This window comes from Otolemur garnettii, unplaced genomic scaffold, assembly GCF_000181295.1.
Source record: "Otolemur garnettii isolate 467f Iridium unplaced genomic scaffold, OtoGar3 scaffold00227, whole genome shotgun sequence".
Classification (NCBI taxonomy): domain Eukaryota; kingdom Metazoa; phylum Chordata; class Mammalia; order Primates; family Galagidae; genus Otolemur; species Otolemur garnettii.
The window spans coordinates 74,329-94,667 of NW_003852622.1; the positions used below are offsets into that span (position 1 = coordinate 74,329).

General features: G+C 33.3%; 1 non-coding gene and 1 pseudogene across 1 annotated transcript; both read right to left on the minus strand.

Moving 5' to 3' along the window:
• Positions 1–7,739: 7,739 nt before the first annotated feature.
• LOC111722267 lies at positions 7,740–7,877 on the minus strand. The gene has a single exon (XR_002771115.1). It is a non-coding gene; the product is annotated as a U4 spliceosomal RNA (small nuclear RNA).
• A 7,312-nt stretch (positions 7,878–15,189) lies between these two features.
• Positions 15,190–16,939, minus strand: LOC100944156 (annotated as a pseudogene).
• Positions 16,940–20,339: the final 3,400 nt, after the last annotated feature.

Below are 20,339 nucleotides of genomic sequence, written 5' to 3' on the forward strand. Positions count from 1 at the left end.
GAGTCATAATGGACTTCTGAAATTATCTAATATATAAATTTTTGTTTATTTCACAATGCTTGGGAAATTCTCTACTGTGATTCCCTAAAGTAGAGATTCCATGCTTTGGGGATTCTCTTCTTTAGGAATCATTATAGTTTATAAATTCATGTGTATGTGTGTTGACATATATCTGCCTTAGTGAAAATTCTGCCTACTCTATTTGTTTCTGTCTTACCCCTTTCTTTTCTGCCTCTTTGAATGTTTGGGTTAGTTCAAAAGTCTTGTCTTCCATTTCTGAGAATCTTTCTTCTCCATACTCTGTTTTATTTATGAGACTCTTTACTGTGTTTTGAAGATCCTGGAATGCTTCTTTCATATAGTTCAGCTATGCTTTAGCTTTCCTAATTATGTCCAGATCTGTGGTGACTTTTCCTTTACTTTCACTTATTTCTTAAGATAGTTTTTCAACTTTATTTTGGATTTCTTTTTCTATATTTTCCTCAATTCCTTCATCTTATTTTCCATCCACATTGTGAACTCTATTTCTGTCATATCAACAATTTCTATATAGATAATATTTTGCTTTTTTAATATTGCTATGTTTCTTGTCTTTGTTTTAAATCGATATTTTCTAATTTCTTTTTGATTATTTTACTGTTTATGTTAGGTATTTTAGTAGATTTCTTAAGGCTTATTAATAACCCATTAAACTTAAAGCAATATTGTTTGAATTTATAATGATTTAATTTCCACATATTTAAAAAATAAACATGAAATGTTTCCATTATGTGAACCTTCATTTTCACCTACACTGTGTTCATATTGTCATGCAAATTGTATATTTATATAATTTAAACCCTTCAATATATATCATAATAATTTTATAAAGTTTTTCAAAAATAGATAAGAATGATGCTTTTAAAAAGAATAAGTTTATACTTCCTTTTATATTCACCTATCTAGTTACCTACATAACTTCTCCATTTCTTTCATATGAAACTGAGGTATTGTCTACTGTCATTTTATTTCACCCTGAATAACTTAACTTACTGTTTTGTATAAAATAGCTCTTCTTGTGATCAACTTTCTTGGGTTTTTATTGCAAATGCTCATTCCACCTTGTTTGTTGTTTTAGTTTATGAAGAATTTATCTGGGTATAGAATTCAGGGTGTATAATCTTTTTTTTTCAGTGCTTTGAGTATCTCATTCCATTGCTCAGATTTCAATGTCTATGATAGGATGCTGTTATTAAGACCTGGTTTTATGTGATAATTTTCCTCTTTTTCCTTGCAAGATTTTCTCTTTGTATATGACTTTTATTAATTTGGCTAGGATGGCATACATTTTTAATGCTTCCTATTTGAAGATCTTTGGGGTTCTTGAAAGTTTAATAATTTTTTCATAAAGTTTTGGTAGATTTATAAATTATTTATTAAATTTTTCTGTTATTTTCCATTTATCTTTTTTGGGGTTTCTCTTACATGTACATTATTATGCTTGATACTATCCAAATAGTCTCTTAGGTTCTGTTCATTTTTTATTCTCTTTTTTTTTATTCATTTTTTTCATTCAAACTACATAACCTCCGTTGGACAATTTTCAAGTTTGTTGGACTTTTATCTGCCATCTAATGCTGGTTTTTGTGTCTGTCTAGTAAATTTTTTATTTCAACCCAGAATTTCTTTTTGATGTTATTACTTATAATCTCTACTTCTTTATATTCTTCATTTCCTATTGCCTTGTTCCTGTATTTCCCTTAAATTATTTAGACATTATTTCTTTTAATTCTTTACAAATGTTCATAATAGCCTATATAGTGTTTTTATATTCATTTCAAAAACCGAGCTTCTAAAACACTTTTTGTATTGATTATCTTTTCTTCTTTACATGTGACACGAAATAGGTAAGTGTACCTATTTGTTTAACTGTCTCTTAAATTTTGGCTGAAAATAAAATATTTTAGATAATACGTATACTGTTTTAAATCTGCTATCAGATTCTTCCATGCAAAATAATTTATTGTTATTTCTGGTTTAATTTCTTTTGATGTCATCTTTCTTATTGGAGCATACTTGTACAGTAGCCTTACTGGACTATTTAAAGTTTCTTTGTCACTGGGACTGTAGAACCATTGAATGCTCTGCTAACTTTTTTGTTAAGTTCTGCTTTTTTTTTCTTTTTTTTTTTTAGCCTGTTTTTCTAAGTGTCACACTTAAGTGAGTATAAAAGTTAGTGGTCAGCCAGGAATTTATCAGATGATTTCCTTAAATACCTTAACTTTATGTCCTTCACCTTTTTCTCAAGGCAATATATGTAATAGACAATATTTTAAAACTTTAGGTGGGAACTGGAGACCATACCCTATGTATCTTAAGTGTTTCAAGAATGGAAAAACAGACACCATATATACTCTTTAATAAATTGTAACTAACTTTCCTTTCCACCATGAGGAAAGTAAAAGTCATTGGAAATCCATCAGGGATCAGGGGTGAGGAAGAGAAAGCAAAAAACTCACCTATAGTGAGTACATTGTAGCCCTAACTCAAAGTATGAATCAAAACAGTTATACTTCCTTATAATTTTGAAATAGAAAATAGGTGATTTTTCAGACAGGCTTAAGTTTTATTTCTTGCTTGAACAAGGTCTCAAGCTCATCCAGAGCTGAGGGATTGGGATCTTCTCCTTTAACAAGTCTTTCCTGAATATTTACACAGCCTTCTACATGAATGAATTTTCCTAGATTGCCAGGAGTATGTCTTTCCAAAATTCTTTATTAATATCTAGTTTTCCAGTATCACATATTCTTTCAAATTCCTGGCTAGGTTTGTGTTTATTCCATCTTACATCATAGTCTTTGTCTACTGTAAAAGCAATAGAGTTTTTGATTATATTCTCAGCTTGACTATTGTTGGTATATATAAAAGCTTGTAATTTGTAAGTATTGATTTTGTATCCCAAGACACTGCTATATTACTTGACCAATTTAAAGAACTTTATAGTTGAGTCCCTGGAGTTTTCCAGTATAAGATTATGTAATCCATGAAAAGCAAGAGTTTGACATTCTCTCTCCCCATTTGAATACCCTTGATCTCCTTCTGTGGCCTGCTGTGATGGGTAGGACTTCCAGCACTATGTTGAATATCAGTCGTGACAACTGACATCCTTGTATAGTTCCAGATCTGAGTGAAAATGCTTTCAATTTTACTCCAGTCAATATGAGAATGGCTGTGGGTTTACTGTAGATGGCCTCTATCAGTTTAAGTAATGTCCCATCTAAGCCTATTTTCTTTTCTTTTTATTTTTTCACATACATGTGTTTATTAGCTTTCCAATTTTTGCCTTCACAAAATTAAAAAGGCTTAAAATTTAATAACAATAACAATGTTTAAGATAAGGACCAGAAACAAAAACCTCATAAAGAACAAAGGAAGATAAATACATTCAGAACAGAAATCAGACAATTGCTGCATTGAAATATTAAGCAATAATAATAATAATAATGCAAAGAAAGTAACATTCACATTGTCAAATGAGAGTATGTCTACTATAGAATGCTTTGACTCTAAGGTTCAGTATGGAGTCATCAGTTAACTTCTTATTTTTTCCAAAGTCTCAAAAAATAGGCACCTAATATTTTTAAATAAAAGTAAAAGATAATTTCAAAAAACATATCATGGCAAATCTTATAGATAACAGAAAAAGAAGAAATACTTCAATATCATGCTACTTAATCTGGATACACCTGATATTAAAATTGGAGAAAATATATTATTATAAAGGGAAAATTACAAACATATTTCACTTATAAATAAGGATGCAATATCCTAAACAATATTATTCTTAGTTAAGCATCACAGGAATGAAGAATTAAGCCTATTTCTTAAAAGGATGACAGGATGTGGAATATTATCTAAAACCTTTTCTGCATGAATTGAAAGAATATTCTGGTCTTTTTTATGATTTTATGTATGTGATGTAATATATTTATAGATTTACATATGTTGAACCAACCTTGTAATCCTGGAATAAAACTGACTTAATAGTGGTGTATAACATTTTTGATGTTCCGTCATTGAATTATGTTTGCTAAGATCTTATTGAATATTTTTGTTCTATATTTTTGGTCTTTAGTTGCCTTTCTTTGTTGGGTTCTTTCCAGGTTTGAGGATCAAGGTGATATTTGCTTCATGGAAAGTGTTGGGGGGAAAATTCCTTCTTTTTCTGTGTTTTAGAAAAGGTTATGTAATATAGGTACTAGTTCCTCTTTGAAGGTCTGGTAGAATTCTGATGTGAAGCCATTTCATCCCAGATTTTTCTCTTCTGGGAGATTTCATATAATTGATGCTATTTTCAGTGATTGATATAGGTCTTTTCAAATTTTTTAATTCTTCCTGGTTGAGTCTAGGAGTGTTTTGTGCTTTCAGGTATTAGTCCATTTCCTTCAGATTTTCATGTTTCTGAGAACAGAGTTTTGTAATAATCACTGAAGATTTTTTTAATATCTATGATATCTATTGTTATTTCCCCTTTATTGTTTCTGATTGAAGTTATTACAGATTTTACTTTTCTGTTTCTAATTAGTCTAACCAGAGATTTATCAATTTTATTAATCTTTTCAAGGAACCAAATTTTTGTTTCATTGATTTCTGAATCATTACATTATTGAGGTTAGAATTTTGTCCTAAGATATGATCTATTTTGGAGGAAGATCTATGTACTAATGATTAGAATGGATATTAAGTTTTATTAGGATTCTAGCTATATATAAAATTATTTAACCTGAATATATTCATAATGCCTTTTTTGAGGTAACAGTGCCTGGGAATGAGTCCCAGATATGCCATCTTTTACCTGAATTAACAATGTGGTGTACAGCAACTTTTTCTAGGTTAAATTCATGAACTTAATTGTCTAACATCTTATATCCAATAAATTAAAGAAGACATACATAAATGGGAAGATATTATGTGTTCATGAATGAGAAAACTTAATATTGTCAAGTCATTAATACTGGTCAAAGGAATCTATAAATTTAGTCCAATCCCTGTTATAATCTCAGCAATGGCTTTTGCAGAAATAGAAAAATCCCTTTTAAAATGTATGCAAAATATCAAGAGACTTAAAATTATCTTATAAAAGAGTGACTAAATAGAAGTCATACACTCCCTTGCAAAAAACAATGTAGTACATAGAAAAACATATATAAAACAAACAAAACAAAACAGTGAGTAGAGTGGAATAGAGAGTGCATAAATAAAGTCTCACATATGTGGTCAAATAATTTTTGACAGGTATGCCAAGACTGTTCTATAAGAATAATACAGTCCTTACCATAAACGGTACTGGAAAAACTGGATATTCTCATAGAAGAAAATGAAGTTACATTGTTATATATAATATATATGTAAATTAAATCAAATAAATTAAATAAATTAAATTAATTAATTAAATAAATTTATTTGATTAACAAATTAATCAAATACCTCACATAAATAATTGTAACAACTAAAACTATAAAAGTCTTTGAAGAAAACATAGGGGGAAAGCTTTATGACACTGGATTTGGCAGTGATTTATTAGATGTGGCTTCTCTAAAGTACAGAAAACACAAAGCAATTAATTAGACTTAATCACAATTACTATTCTGTATCAAAAGATACTATTAAGAAAGTTAAACGGCTATATACAAAATGGAAGAAAATATTTTCTAGCCATATATCTCATATGGAATTAATATCCAGATCATGTAAATAACTCCTACAAGTCCTCAACCACAAAAATCCAATTTAATAATGGATAAAGAACTGAAATAGATTTTTCTCCCAAGAAGATAGAAGAATGTCCAATAAGCACATGAAAATATGTTCAACATCATTAATAATTAGGGGAACACAAGTCAAAATGTTAGGTAGTTAATGAGGGATTCTAGCTTTCCTAAGGACAACGGAGAACACCCTGCCTTTACCCTGTCCTGAGCAACTGCCATACCTGGGAGAAGGTGGAATTTACTGCTGATTTAAAAGGAATTCTAGGAGTTTCCCAGCACACCGTCCAGGCATCCCAGGCACAGCAGGGTCTATAAAGTGACCTATAGTAACCAAAGGCTAATTGTCATCTTATTAAAGTAGTTCAGTGGTGATGTCTCAATCATGATGATGACCAAAGCCAAACACTATAAAACAAGACCCCAGACGATAACCTGAGCCTCTTATTACAACATGGCTTCCATTTTCCATATGTGGTGAATGTACCTTGCTCTTACTCTATAAACTTCTTTTGCTTTTTCATAAAAACATCATTTCATGCTTGCTTTACTTTTAGTGTGTCGAGTCACTCTTCAGCTAAGTGTACACTAACAACCAAGAATAAGCTGCCAAACTGAGAAAAGTTACAATGACATACCATTCACACTCCTTAGGATGACTATTATTTTAAAGTGAATAAAAATGACAATGGTTTTAGAGGATATGTGAAAAAATTAGAACACTCATGCTTTACTTGTGGTAACATATAATGGTACAGCCCCTGTGGAAAACATTTTGGTGGTTCCTCAAAAATTTAAACAAAAACTTACTATATGACTCAGCTATTTTGCCTCCTGAGTATATACTCTAAATAATTTATAATGGGGGATCAAACAGATATCTGTACATGAATGTTCATAGAAGCACTGTTTATAATAGCCAAAAAGTGGGGAAAATGCAATATTCCATAAATAGATTAATAAGTAAACAAATATTATATACATATACTGAGATATTATTTACTCTTAAAAAGGAATTAAATTCTGGCACATGGTATAATGTGGATGAATATTATTGACATTACTCTAAGTTAAATAAACCAGACCAAAAGGAGGAATATTGTACTATTCCTCTTATACAAGGTACCTAGAATCATCAAAATCATAGTCAGAAAGCAGAACAGTTATAGCCCACAGATGAGTGGAGAAAGGTATAAGGAGCTATTGCATAATGAGCATAGAGTTTCAATGCGGAAAGATTAAAAAAATAAGAATTGGTATGGATGGTTGCACAGTAATATGAAGGTCAAACCACTGACTGTACACCTAAAAATAATTAAAATGGTAAATTCCATATATTCTACCATGATATAAAAAATAAAATTGTTGTTAGAATAGAGAATTCAGAAGTGAAACCCATCTCATATTTTTATCTAATTTTTAACAAATCAAACCAAAGCATTCACTGGGAAAAAGAATCCCTATTTAATAAATGGTTCTAGGAGAACTGGTTAGCACATGTAAGAGAATTAAATTGGACTCTGATGTCTCACCACTTACAAAAATTAACTAGTGATGAATAAAAGATCTAAATATAAGACACAAAACATAAAAACTCTAGAATAAAGTGTGGGGAAAAGTTTTGATCTTACCAGCTTAGGGAAGGAACTTATGAACAAGACCCCAATAGCAACAGCAGCAACAACAAAAAAAAAAAAAAAGAACCGAACAAAAATAAAAAGTTTTTTTTTTTTTTTTGATACTGAGTCTCACTATGTTGCCCTCAGTAGAATATCATGATTTCAAAGCTCACATCAACCTCCAACTCTTGGACTTAAGCAATTATCTTGCCTCAGCCTCCCAAGTACCTGGGACTACAGACCCCTGCCACAACACTGGGTATTTTTTTGTTGCAGTTGTCATTGTTATTTTAGCCGGCTGGGGCTGGATTTGAGCCTCCCAGCCTTGGTGTATGTGGCTGGTGCTGTAATTACTGTGCTACTGGTGCCGGTCTCTGTACAGACTATCAAAAATTGTCAATGCCGACTATATTTCAAGTCATCGTGGTGGGGTATTGGGAAAAGGAGCAATTAGCAATAATTGCTCCTGGGATAAACCTCATTGGGTATGATACTGTCACTGCACAGAGCTAAGTTAAACTTTTTCACAGCTAAAATAAAAAAGACAACTTCAGAATGGGAAAAGATATTTGTATGCTATAAATTTGACATAGGGCTAATCACTAGAATATCACTTGAGAATGCCCTCAAGTATATCAACAAGAAAAGAGCAAATAAGCCCATTTAAAATTGGGCAATAGATATGAACAGAAACATTTCTCATGAAGACAAGAGAATGGCCAATAAACATATGAAAAATGCTCATAATACCTAATTATCAGAGAAATGCAAATAAGAACCACTTTGAGTTATCACCTAATCCCAGTGAGAATAGTCCTCACCACAAAGTTTCAAAATGCAGCAGTTGCTGGTATGACTGCAGAAAGAAGGGATGTAGACTAGTACAGCTTCTATAGAAAGAAGTGTGGAAATCCCTGAAAGAACAACAACAACAAAAAAAAAAAACCCACTATGTGACCCGGGTAGGTATTTACCTAATGGGAAAAAAGACATTAAGATATTTTATCACAGGGAAATTTGCACTAGATTGTTCATAGCCACTCAGCTCACAATTATAAAATGTGGAAACAACCCAAGTACCCATCAACACACAAATGGATTAATAAAGTGTGGTACATGTTTACCATGGAATACTATTCATCCCTAAGAAAAAGATGGACATTTTTTATCCTTTGTAACCACCTGGATGGATTTGGGGAATATCCTCCTAAAGTAAAGTATCAAAAGATTGGAGAAACAAGCATCATGTTTACTCAATATCAAATTAATACTAAGAGATTAATAATCATATACCCTTACGACAGAAAATCTGAATTAAATTCAAGAAGGGGAGAGCTCAGTAACTTCCCACCCAATGGGTACAATGTATGGATATATGGCACACCCCTGGGTGGAGGACACACCTAAAACTCTGAATTTTACCTGTCATGTGTAAATCATATAACTTAATGATTTGTACCCTCATATTAATCTGTAAAAAAAAAAAAAGAAGAATGAAAAAATAATTTTTGAAAGAGAAAAGAAAAAGAGAAAGAGAGATCTGAGCTAGCACATTCAGCCCCATTGTTGGCAGGGTAAAACCTATTGTAAGGATGGAGCTGTACCCCTTAACCCCTGTAATCCAACTGAACTATACAACAGATTGACATTGAGGCAGCAGTTCAAGCATATGATGTTCTGTGCTACCTCAGGACTCAGCCAAGTACCCACGAGCAATAAGGCCCTCACCAGATATACTGCTTTGACCTTGGACTTCATAGCTTACTGTAGGAAATATACTTCATTTCTAATAAATTATCCAGAGTCAGGTATTGTGTTATAAGTAACAGTAAATGGACTAAGAGATAACAAATTAGAACTCTCAGGGCTTATCCGGCCTTATAACATAATTTTGTTGTAGAATGGCTTTCATATTTGTCAATGGTTGAAAAAAATCAAAATAAAAATACTTTGAGACACACAAAAACTATATGAAATTCTAATATAAGCATCCATAAGTAAAGTTTTATTGGAAAATAGCTGATATTAGATAGTGCTGTACTGTCTATGACTGCTTTTGAGTAGTTGCAATAGAAAACTTAGTGGTGATCTTATCATTTAAAACTGCCACTTGGTATACGACAAATTAAGGTGCCACACATATCACCCTTCTACAGTATTCTTTTTTAAAATACCTGTGCATACCTACTATACCAAAACAAGACAAGTGGACTTATAATGTTGTACCTTTAATGAACAAGAGTATGGATTATTTTACATACTTAGATGTCAAAGCACTGTGTATTTATTAGGCACTGACTGTAAGCTGGGCTAAATAAATACAGTATACATAAATACATCTGTATTTACCAGGCTAAGCACTCATCATAATATTCCCAACTCACAGGAAAATAATGATCAGAAACATTTTTTAAAAATAGAAACATTATGTCTTATCACAACAAAATTTCTTCTAAAAAACACAAATTGTGTTGCAATCAAAATATGTTTCCTAGTGCATCATTTGTCAACCAAATAAAGAAAACTGCTTACTATAGGTGAATTGAGGATATTGGTAGCTATATATTTGCAGTCGTAGTGAGCGCACACACAAAAAAAAAGCCCTCAAAGACAAATATTCATGTCAAATACATTTAATTCAATCCCTAAAATCTGTGAATGTTACCTTACTTCCAAAAAGAAAGGGCCATTGCAGAAGTAATTAAGATAAGGGTTGTGAGATAAGAACATCCTGGATTACCTGGTGGACCCCAAAATTCAATGACAAGTGTTCCCATAAGAAACTCTTAGAGAAGAAATACAACAAGAAGAAAAAATTATCTGATCCTGCATCATTTTGTATTTTTGTATTATAAAGCGTGTTTGTTTCTTTATACCTCATTAACGAACCTCTGATAATTTAAAACTTTTCTTCTATAGTTTCTTCATGTCTCTTCACCTTTTCAGAAATAAAGAGAGGTAGGGTCTTGCTATAAATTAGGGTTTTGCTTTAGAGAATTTTGTGACTGGTTTGATATTTCATTCAGATTACTAAAGCTTTCTCCATGTCAGCAATAGATTGTTTTGCTTTCTTATTATTCATCTCTTCACTGGAATAGTACATTTAATTTATTTCAATAACTTTTCTTTTGCATTCTCAAATAGGTTATTTGGGTCAAGAGACATGGTTCTTACCCTTTCTTGGCTTTCCCCATACCTTCTTTACTAAGCTTAATTAATCATTTCTATCTTTCGATATAAAGTGAAAGACATGTGACTCTCACTTTCACTTGAACACTTAGGAGCAATTTTAGGGTTATTAACTGTTGTAAATTCAATATTCTATATCTCAGAGAATGGGTAGTTCTGAGGAGAGTAAATGAGACATGGGAATGGCTGGTTGGTGGAGCAGTCAGAATATACATGGCATTTATTAATTAAGACCACTTTCTTATATGTGTGTGGTTCATGATGCTTCAAAATAAATACAATAATAACATCAAAGATCAAAGGTCAAAAATAATCATTTAAGTTATAACAATAAAAATATTGAAATATTCTGTTGACTACCAAAACGTGAAACAAGACATGAGATGAACATATGTTGTTGGAAAAGCAATGCCACCAACAGACTCATTTGACACGGGGTTAACCACAAACCATTAATGTATAAACAAATGCAGTATCTATGAAGCATAATAAAATGATTCACAGTACAATGAGGCAGGCCTGTATTAATAAATATGTTTCCCCTGAGTGGCTTAATATGGGTGAAAATCCTACTTTTATATCTTTCTCAGTAGTTTGAATACAAAGCATAAATTATAATTGGCAATTATTTCTCATTTAGCTTTCAAAAACACTCTTTTTTGTGTGACAGAGTCTCAGTCTGTTGCCCAGGCTAGAGTGCTATGGCATCAGCCTGGCTCACAGCAACCTCAGACTCCTAGGTTCAAGTGATCTTCCAGCCTCAAGCCTCCTAAAGTAGCTGGGACTACAGGAGCCCACCATAATGCTCAGCTAATTGTTTCCATGTTAAGTAGAGATGGGGACTTATGCTGAGGCTGGTTTCAAACTCCTGAACTCAAGGGATGTTCACACTTTGACCTCCCAGAATACTAGGATTATAGCTTTGAGCCACAGTGCCTGCCCACCCAAAGCGCTTTTCAATGATTATCCCCCTACTACAACTGTGATGTCAATATATGGAAAATATGATTAGGCTTTTTCCTAGAAAGATGTTAGGAGTGCAGAGAAGTAAATTAGTTGCTTAAGAAAATCTAGGGGGTCAGTGGTAGAGACGGAAAATATTTGGACTTCAAATTTGGCAGGGATATGCAGAAAACATCTATGAAACTAATCTAGTTGTTGGAGTATTCTGGGAAATTAAAAATGTCAAGTTTCAAAGGAAATAAAAAAGTGAATTAATATATAAGTAATATGTTTTTCTTATTTTTTCCTTAGCTAAACTGTTTCAAACAATGCAGAATTACCCTGAAGTAGATATATTTCCATATTGTTCTTCTATGAACTATGTCAGTGAAGGTACAATTATGAGCTATAGTTATAAAGCATTCACATGTGCAAGCACGTCTAGAAAAACTGTTAGAGCAATGCAGTGGTTGTAGATTGCAGAAAAATAATTAAGAAGAGCAAGTAAAGTTTTAGTAATAAAAGAAAGTTTATTAAAAATCAACACAGTAAGCCAGGTTCCATCCTTGTGACTGCAGGTCCCATGGAAAGTGCAGTTTGGGTGTTTTATACAATATTCCAAGAGTATCAGCTGCTTCTTGAAAGTCTTCCAGGGTTTCAATAATAAACTCTGTTCTCATAGCAACCCACTTGCAAGGTCTTGATCAGCTCCATTCCCATAATAGTGCAGGTTAGCTTGACCAAGACTAGTCTAAAATAACCTAAATGTATCTGTCCTGCTAGTATCTAGCTAACTGCCTAACAAAATAAACAATGTCATTTAATAAACCTTCACTTATACTAACAAATAATTATTGATGAAAATTTGAATGATTCAGTTTTTATAAAATTAGTTTCTTTTCAGTGCATAAAGTATGTTAACAAAAGAACATGAGAGCTGTGAAGGAAAAAGGAAGAGCTTTATGTTTTATTAAAAGAAATCTATTTGAGATGGCGCCTGTGGCTCAGCATGTAGGGAACAGGCCCCATACACAGAGGGTGGCAGGTTTGAAACCGGCCCTGGCCAAACTGCAACAGAAAATAACAGGGTGTTGTGGAAGGTGCCTGTAGTCCCAGCTACTTGGGAGGCTGAGGCAGGAGAATCGCCTAAGCCCAAGAGTTGGAGGTTGCTATGGGCTGTGACGCCACAGCACTCTATTGAGGGTGACAAAGTGAGACTATGTCTCAAAAAGAAAGAAAGAAAAGGAAAAGAAAAGAAAAGAAATCAATCTGCAGATTGGGTGTGCAGCCTCTGGTGTAAAATGTAATAGAGGTCTGAAGAAGGAAGGCAGAAGCTGTTTTTTCCAGGAACTATCTTACTTAAATATTTAGCAATTTGGGGAAAAGCTTATGAATAATTATGAAGAGAGTAAAGTATATGCACAGTGGGTAAACATATATGTAACATACATTCCACATTTACTTCAATGTGAGGTTACAGCAGTAAAATGAGATGGAGGCCAGGTGTGGTAAGTCATTCTATAATCCCATCACTTGGGGAGGCTGTGGCAGGATGATTGCTTGAGGCAAGAATTTGAAGACTAATGTGGGCCACGCTAGTGAAACTCCACAAAAAAATGGAAACAAAATTATCTAGGCTTGGTGGCATGTAGCTGTAGTCCTAGCTAATTGAGAGACTGAGGCAGGAGGATCATTTGAGCCCATGAGTTGGAAGTTACAGTGACGTATGAATGCCTCACTGCACACCAGATGGGAAAAAAAGAATACGATTCTATCTCTAAAAGACAAAAGAATATGATGCAAAAAAGTAAAAGGAGATGCAATTTGACTCTTTACCTCAGAAGTGAACTACAGGGCATTCTCTAGAGGCCAGTAGAAACTGACTTGAGATATACAGCTGTTTTTTTTGGAAATAGTAACTGTAAGACTGATCCTTTTGTCCAGTTGAAATTATAGCAGGACTGCAAAACCAGGGAAGGGGTTGGAATTTGACGGTGAGCAGGTGGAAAGTGGGGTGGAGAAGTGTTCAGTTGGTTGGTCAGTTGGGGAATTTCCAGCTGCATTCTATGTTGGCACTGACAAAAGGAACTGGTAGTCTCCATTGTATAAATGGAGGCCCTGTGACACTTTTACAACATCTTTCTGAGAATGCAGTGTATGTGATCCCTCTCTTACTCAGCCATGATCACCTGATTTTATTTAACTTTGAGCCCTCTGTTAGCCATGGGACGTCTATTTTGTCTATGGGGAGCAGGCAATACTTTAACAACTAAATCAATCTGTTTTAATAATAGAAACTTCAGGATGGAGTCCTACTTATAAGTATGAGAAGCTTACATTTAGCTTAATAAGTTAAAACTTTAGTTGTACTCCTGTTCAATTAGATTAAATTCTTAAGTGTGAGAGTTTACATTAATGATGTTGGATGCATTAATTTCCAAGAGAAAATTCTTCTTAAAGTTAGTGGAAGCCACAATCTCTGAAGTTAATGACTTTAAGGCATCTTTTAAAAATTCTTTTGTAACTTTTGTTGTTTTAATGTTTTACCCCAGAGTCAATAAAGCTAAACAAAAAGGGTATCTGCAGATATGTGATATTCTCTCGCTTGTGTATTCAGTCTTTTTAAATAGAAAAATGGCATTCCCTCTGCAGGCTTGGCATTTAGGCACTTTTTCAGCCAGAAAATGCCTCTGGTCAATGGTATAGATGATAGAATATTTGGACATATGTAAGCTTTTCTAATTAGCAACATGTTCTTCCATGCTTATTACAGAAAATCAAAGTTTGGCAGAAGCACATGAGCATGAGAGGAATGAGGCTTAAAAAAGCAAATGCAAATGGTGACCTTTAAAAGTAATTGAAGTTGTTCCATAAAGTGTTTTAAAAACTAGAAAATAGGCATTACTTATAGGTAATAGATATGACAGAGTCAAAACTGCCTTTATTAGCTCATGTTACTATTATTTACTTGGTTCAAAGAATTAGTACACTTTTTTATATTGGCTTGTTGGTCAGAAAGGTAGAACAATCTTTCTAATAGTAGCAAGTGAAAAATGAGTCCATATTTTTTTTTATTTTTGGCTTATGTGGAATATTTTTTCAGGGCAATACTTTATTAAGTTTGACAAACAGCAGAAAAATCCAGAAACATTTTAAACATGTAAAAAAGTCAAATGCTAAACAGTACTGGGGATTTTTTTTTTTATTTTACATCATTAGACATAGGACACATTTAAGATTCTGGCTTCTGAACATATACCACAAAAATACATATAAAATATATCATTTACCTTCACAAAAATTACAGCCAAGTAATAGAAAAGAAGGGTGTTAATGAAGATACCAACACTTATGTGTACTACATGTATCTTATACACTAAAATGCTGCATCCTGTATCCTGAAATGTCACAAATATAGATTTTTTTTTTTGGTCAAGTAAAGAAAAGGGTGAACTTTAATACTTATTTACAGGACACTGTAAGATATGAAATTCCACATAGAAATAAGAAACCCTGTCAGAGGACAGGCTCCATATAGTATGTACAGTTTGGAACTGCTCAAGTATAGTTTTGTTATAAAAAAAAATGCTACAATAACAAACCACATTTAAAAAGAGTCCTTAGTAGAGAAATAGTAAGAGAAACTTATACCAAACATAGTACACAATAGCTTTGTGCCTCAGTTGTACAATCTAAAAGTTAAAATTCTGAGGATTGTCATCCTGAACTTGGAAGGTAGAGCTTTCAGAGGTTGTTTCTGATACCACATTTTAATCCTTCTCTTCCTCTATAGAAAAACACTTCCCATTCAAGTTTTATGAAGCCTTGTACACAGATTCATTTTCCTGATTTGGTAGAGGTTCAATTTTGTGCAAGCCTCCACAATCTTCAATCATTATACTAAGTTTCTCAGTTTTACCTAGGTTCTCAGCAGCATGAAAGATATTTGAAATGGCATCCAGAATATCCAGAATAATTTTGATATCTTTCTAAGTAACGAGGTTCATCAACTGTTCTATTATACCACAGTTGAATGAGGTACACAATCTGTTCAACTGTTCCAAGGTTGTGAGACAAAGAGAAAAAGCTGCACTGTTAACTTAAGCTAAGTTAAGCTATATTAAACTTATACAGCCTATATAGCTTCCTTTGTGTCTTAAAGTTTTAGAGAGAGCATCAAGAAGTAATGGTACTAGTCCATAATTCACAAATTGCTGTATCTGTTCCTGACAGCCACTTGTGATTTTTGATATCATATGTATAGCTTCTCTTTTAATATTAGTTTCGGTCAGCAGGCTAGGAAAGACAGTAAGTGCTCCTGCATCAATTAGAACCTGAGTCTAATTAATCTGTTATCTGTTCATCTGTCCCAGTGACAATATTCCCTATGACTCTTAGCATAGGAGTCACAATTGGCAATTTGTAGCTCCCAGAAGCTTCACAAGTTGAGGCATAACTCCTATTTTCACAACCACTTAAATCCATTCATTTGGACCATCAATAAGGTAGGCAATAGTCCAGAAGGTATCCACTAATACCTCTGATCATCATGATGTGGGAGACACACTAAAGTAGGAAGAATCTGCTCCACAGCAACTAATAGGGGTGCAGGATTCTTGTCGCAACAAAGTTTTGAAAATGTCATGGTAAGATTATATAAGTAACTACATGATAAATATGACATATCAGGAATAGCTAGAACACCAACAGTGGGTGAACTGCACCATACTTGATAACCAAGTCTCAGAAAACTGAACCATCAGCTGCAATGTTTCCTAGAGCCCATACAGCTTCTTCAATGATATGTGCATGGGAGATGCCAACAGAGAAATGAATGCTTCTACTACCTCCTGTGGAAGCTTAAGTTAGCAGTGCAGCTTTCTCCCTTTGTCTCATAACCTTGTCAACCAACAACAGTGCTAATTCACCAACTGCCTGACTTAGCAGGTTCAAGAACAAGGGAAAAGACAGTACAGAAATGAGGTGATGCCAAATAGAAGTATTAATGTAGAGTTGAGGAAAGATAAGAAAGATGACCCGATACTTAAAAGGCAAAATGTAAGCTCGTTTTCTGATGATGCTACTTCTGATGGTGGAAGCATTCATTTCTCTGTTGGCATCTCCCCATGCACATATCAGCTACTACAGCCTTGATCTATTCTGATGTCCCTGAAGCAATGTTAGTTAGTTCATAGGCAGATTCAAACTGAATGGGATTACAGTAAGTTCTGCTCCAAAAGGACACAAATTTTGGGATCAAATCAGCCAGATTATGTTGTCCATGGGGGGCTGTTTTTCTCTAGAAAGTAGTTTCCTGGCAACTTGAGTAGCTTGTAACTGGCTTTTCATACTGGTGCTGTTTATACCTTTGACAATGTCATCCACAGACCAACTTACAGTACCCTTGTTGTTGTGGTTTTCCTGAAGCGGAGAAGTAGCAAGAGAGGATCATGTAGTTTTTGTTTTTGCTTCTGTTGATATGGTGAATAATGTTTATGGACTTGCATATGTTAAACCAGCCTTGCATCCCTGGGATGAAACCTACTTCACCATGATGTATGATTTTTTTTTTATTAGAAGCTGTAATTTATTGGCTAGGATTTTGTTGAGGATTTTTGCATTTATATTCATTAGTGAAACTGATCTGAAGTTCTCCTTTTATTTGGATCTTTTCCTTGTTTTGGTATCAGAGTGATGTATGCATTGAATGTGTTGGAGAAGATTCCTTTTTCCTTAATTTTTTGGAATAATTTCTTCAGTATGGGAATAAACTCTTCTTTGAAGGTTTGATAGAATTCTGGTGTGAAGCCATATGGAACAGGGTATTTGTTTTTGGGGATAATTTTTATTGTTTCTATGATCTCAGTGCTTGAAATTGGTCTGTTCAGGAGATCTATTTCTGCCTAGCTAAGTATAGAGAGAGGGATTTTCTTCCACTACAGATTTGTGCTCATAATTATCCACGTTGGTCTCAGGTCATCCACACAGCTCATTTTCAAGATTAAAATCACCAGAATGGAACTTATCAGGCAATCAATGTACTATGGATTCATTAGTCACATCCTTTTCAAACTCCTTATTGATATTTTGATCTGTGTATGCTACAAGATTCCACTATGTAAATTCGTATTTAAAGTTACCATTAATTTTTGACTTATTCATGATCTGACAAAAATTACTCTTAAAAAATGTGAAAGATAATCACAATGCAAATCACGTATTTGGAAGAATAATTATGTATCTTCATAATAATAATTAAAAAAACGAGTATCAAAGTGAATTGTCAGAGTTATCAACTGTCAAACTTTGTACTTAAGGAAATCAGACATTTCCTACTTAATAAACTTAACGCACTGTGGGAGGGAGTGACAACTAGTACAACCTCTATGGAAGCCAGCATGGATTTTCTCAAAGAGATAAAAGTAGTCCTATGACTTGATCCAGCAATCTTACTACTGCATATTTACCCAAAAGAAAATAAATCACTTTTACAAAAGATACCTATACTTGCATGTTTATCACAGCATAATTCATGACTTCAAAGATATGGAATCAGTCTAAATGCACATTAGTACATGAGTGGATAATGAAAATGTGGTATGTATATATGCGTGTATGTGTGTGTGTGTATGTGACACACAACATGGAGTACTACTCAGTCATAAGAAGGACTAAAATAAGGTCACTCACAGCAATGTTGAAGGAAATGAAGATGACTATTCTAAGAGAAGCATCTGAGGTTTGGAAGAACAAAGACTATATGTTCCTACTGGTAAGCAGGAGCTAAACAATGAGTACCTGTGGGCACAAAAAGATGTAAAGAATATTGGAAACTAAGAAGTGGGGGGTGAGGGATAAAAACTTACCTATCTGGTATATTGAACACTGTCCTTGTGGCAGGCATACTGAAAGTCCTGACTTCAGCATTATACAATGTATCCATGTAACAAAAAAACCGTGTACCTCTTTAATATTTTGAAGTAATAAAAAACAAATTGAATATAACTCCACAGTATTGTAGAAAATCATTTGTTAAGCACCACCTGTAGTCTAAACTTTGTGATTGATATCCTTTAGTAGAAGTTTTTATCATTGTAGTTTGATTCTAAATAGTACTTTTTAAACTTATCAAGAAAACCCTTATTTTTCAGGTTTTCCACACTTGTATCTGCTTAGCAAAAATTCCTGTCATGGAATAAAAGTTAGCTGCTTGATGAAATTTGACAATGTAAATAATAAAGTATTATAATTTGTTTTTGCACTTAAGAAAAATGGATATTTTACTGGACACATGATATGTGCTACAGAAATGCATGTGCTGTAAAATTTTTCATTGAGGGGACACGCAAAGTTTTGAATAATAGTAATCAAGCATTGCAGAACTTTAAGCTTCTATTTGTAAGATTTTAAAGTCAAGAAAAAAATGAGTTAATATGTACACATTTGAGCATCTCAATTTTTATGAAGTATTTTCAATAAATACACATTAACAAAATTCAAATTAAACTTTGTGGAACACCCTGACATTCTTCTATAGAACAAAGTTTGAAGAAGCTAGGCTAAAGTAGCATATGCACTTACCTCTGGGGTCACAACTTAATTATCTGAATAATCACATTGTATTATGCCATCTCTAACATGGTTCCATGTAATTTAAGAATCACCTTAACAGTCCATCTACCATCTTAATTATTGTGATTGCTGGAAATGAGGTTGGGTAAGTGCAAAGTAAAGAATATAGACATTCTTATGTAGGGGAATGGCGAAGAAGTGAATAAATAAACAAGGGAATTTTGGGAACGTGACTTTGGATAGCCATTCTGGTATTGTCACTAATGATTAACTTGTTATTGTGTGAATGTGATACACTTTCAGAACAGATACTTCATTATTAGAAGATTGTTAGCTCATTTGCTATGAGAATGTGACTGTCAACCAAGGTCATGAATTCAATGTTTCATTATCAGCCATAAAAGTGAGAGAATATGGCTGGAGCCACAGTAAACTAATCTTACTACATCATAAAAATTCAGAATTTTATTCAATATTGTGAGCTTAGGCAAGTACCTACTAGGTTTAGTATGTGGTGTTAGGTAATAATGGTATTCAGGTAGAAAACATATTATTTCAATAAATCTGCTATTTTAAAAGGTACATATACAATGATAAATGACATCTTTTGTGTTTATCTGGATGCAACTGGAACATATTCTTCTTAGTAAAGCATCTCAAGAATGGAAAAAAACTATCCAATGTACTCAATATTACTATGAAATCAATATATAATCACCTACACATTCATATGAATGGTAAAACATAACTTCAGAAAGAAGGAGGTAAGAGGAGGAAGACAGAGGGGTGCGGGAGGCCAGGAGGAGGGAGGGTATTTGGTGGGTCCTCACCTAATGTGCATAATGCAATGGTACATTTAAAATCTATTAAGAAAAGAGTATAAATGTCATGCCACAACAAATAAGTAACCCAGGAGATGGTTATGCTAATCAGTTAGATGTAAGCATTCCACATTGTATATCAAATCAGCACATTGTACCCCATAAATGCATTAAGGCACACAGTTATGATTTAGTAAAGGAGCAAAAAGAATATCTAACCACAACATTGTGGATTCAGGGAAGACAAACATAAGATATAACATCATAACTCAATCAAATGCATTAATTTACACAGCTATAATTTAATAAAAAATTGTTTAAAAAAGAAGTAAAATTAGCTAAGGTGAGAAAATGGAAAATGAAGATTTATTATTGTCATTTTGGTAAGTGAAGATAGTAGATGTAAGATATAGGGGCTTTATACATAGGGAAGTAATCTGAATAAAGTC